Source organism: Diceros bicornis, chromosome 7 (assembly GCF_020826845.1).
Source record: "Diceros bicornis minor isolate mBicDic1 chromosome 7, mDicBic1.mat.cur, whole genome shotgun sequence".
Taxonomy (NCBI): Eukaryota; Metazoa; Chordata; class Mammalia; order Perissodactyla; family Rhinocerotidae; genus Diceros; species Diceros bicornis.
The window spans coordinates 64,254,170-64,256,786 of NC_080746.1; the positions used below are offsets into that span (position 1 = coordinate 64,254,170).

The 2,617-nt window shown below is 41.3% G+C and overlaps 1 pseudogene; it reads left to right on the top strand.

Moving 5' to 3' along the window:
* The first annotated feature begins 1,417 nt into the window (after nucleotides 1-1,417).
* Nucleotides 1,418-2,382, top strand: LOC131408106 (olfactory receptor 56B34-like; annotated as a pseudogene).
* The last annotated feature ends 235 nt before the right edge of the window (nucleotides 2,383-2,617 follow it).

Genomic DNA, 2,617 nt, shown 5'->3' on the forward strand with positions numbered 1-2,617 from the left:
GATATTGAAAGATTCCAAAAGCATAATGCCCATGTACACTTTTTGATACAAATATTTGAAAATATTGTACAACAATCAAAAATGAACAAAATCAAGAATGTAAGAATGAGGAGGACTAAGTCTTAAAAGACCAAGAATGAGCCATGAAATTACTCAAACGAAAAGGTTCAAATGCGTATGATAAGTGCCTGCTATATTTCCAAACTATACCACACAAAAATCTGGAAGTGGTTGAAGTTTGCTGCTAATTTTCTCTTCTTATATATTTTATTAATAAAATTGATGACTGGCCCAGCCCGGTGGCTTGGCGGTTAAGTGCGCGCGCTCTGCTACTGGTGGCCCGGGTTAGGATCCCGGGCGCGCACCAATGCACCGCATCTCTGGCCATGCTGAGGCCGCGTCCCACATACAGCAACTAGAAGGATGTGCAACTATGACATAACAACTATCTACTGGGGCTTTGGGGCAGAAAAAAAAAGGAGGAGGATTGGCAATGGATGTTAGCTCAGAGCCGGTCTTCCTCAGCAAAAAGAGGAGGATTAGCACGAATGTTAGCTCAGGGCTGATCTCCCTCATAAGTAAATAAATAAATAAATAAATAAATAAATAAATAAAATTGATGACAAAAATATAGCATTAGATTATACGTCTTTAGGTTATATGTTTTAGGTTTATATGTCTTTAGGTTAAATGTCTTTAACATTACTTTCGCATTCAGAAGGGGAAACAAATGATATTCCCAAATGGTACTGACATTTTGGCTATGATTTGATGGAAAGAGTGCTCAAATTAAGTGCAGAATATTAAAATTTTGCTGAAGTCTTTCTCACTTATTAGTGTTTTCAATATATGATTCTTATCTACACAAATCATTCAACCTCTGTATTCTCATATGTGGATAACAACACCTGTTTGGTGAAGATTAAATGAGATGATTGGTGTCAGAAACAATTTGTCAACCACAGGCGCTGTTTAAAAGAAAAGCCTGGTCAGGGTTCTCCTTGCGGCCACTCATTCTCTTCTGGAAAATCCCAAAGAATGGAGACAACACATCTACCCTTTAACTTTACCTAAAAAATTGGGTTCTTCATAATGTACATGTCTTCCGCTTTGAGTCCATATGCCCCACATATGAAAAAATCTACCCAGAATTTCAAGAAAACAAAGCCAGTGAATCTTCACCTTTTTGCTAAACATTGTTGTCTTAGAATCTATTTTCACTCTTCTACTGTTCTTATCTGAACTTTTTCCAAGGGTCTCAAGTGGGTTGAGGATACATTATGTTAAAAAGGACTGAGTATTCATGGATGAATCTTATACCTCTACACAAATTTTGACCCTCAGCTGAGCTAATGACAGCCTATTCTTGTTTCCCCTTAATTCACAGGTAGATGCTGAGAAGAAGACATCACATGATATGGATACCACCCTGAGTATAACCAATAACTCAAGGTTTCAAGTGTCCAAGTTCATCCTGATGGGGTTCCCAGGCATTCGTGAGTGGCAGCACTGGCTCTCCCTGCCCCTGGGTCTGCTCTACCTCTTACCTCTTTGTGCCAATCTCTTCATCTTGATCACCATCCAACATGAGCCTACCCTGCACCAGCCCATGCATCTCTTCCTTGGTATCTCGGCTGTAGTGGACATTGGCCTGGCTACTACCATCGTGCCCAAGATTCTGGCCATTTTCTGGTTTGACGCCAAAGCCATCAGCCTCCCTGAGTGTTTTGCTCAGATCTATGCCATCAACTCTTTTATGAGCATGGAGTTAGGCATTTTCCTCTGCATGGCTGTGGACAGATATATAGCCATTTGCTATCCCCTTCAGTACCTCTAATAGTCACTGAAGCTTTTGTGATCAAAGCCACACTGTCCACGGTACTCAGGAATTGCCTGTTGATCATCCCAGTGCCTGTACTGGCTGCCCAGTGACATTACTGCTCCAAGAATGAGATTGACCACTGCCTGTGCTCTAACTTGGGGGTCACTAGTCTGGCTTGTGATGATATCTCTATTAATAGGTTTTACCACTTGTCCTTGGTCTGGGTTATGGTTGGGAGTGACATGGGTCTGGTCTTTGCTTCCTACGGTTTGATCATTTGCTCAGTGCTGAGGCTGAACTCTGCTGAAGCAACATCTAAGGCCCTGAATGCCTGCAGCTCCCATCTCATTCTCATTCTCTTTTTCTACACAGTCATTATTGTAGTATCTGTCACCCATCTGGTGGGAAGAAATGTTCCCTTCATCTCTGTTGTCCTCAATGTGCTGCACAGTGTCATCCCCCCAGCCCTTAACCCCATGACGTATGCCCTTAGGACCCAGGAGCTGAGAGTGGGCTTTAGGAGGGTGCTTGGTTTGGGTGAGAGTGTGGCCAGGAAGTGAGCCAACTTTAAATGACAGAATTTTATAGTTGATATTACAGAAAGAGCTCAGGCTTTGGAGTACAACAGTTCTGGGGAATTTTTTTAATTCCAAATATCCCAAGTGCTAGAAACATCAATTCAAATTAATTCACTATTTATATATCGCATACTATGTGCAAAGCACTGTTCTAAACATTTCACAAATATTAAGTCACTTAATTGCCAAAACAACCCTATGAAGCAAGTACAAGTGT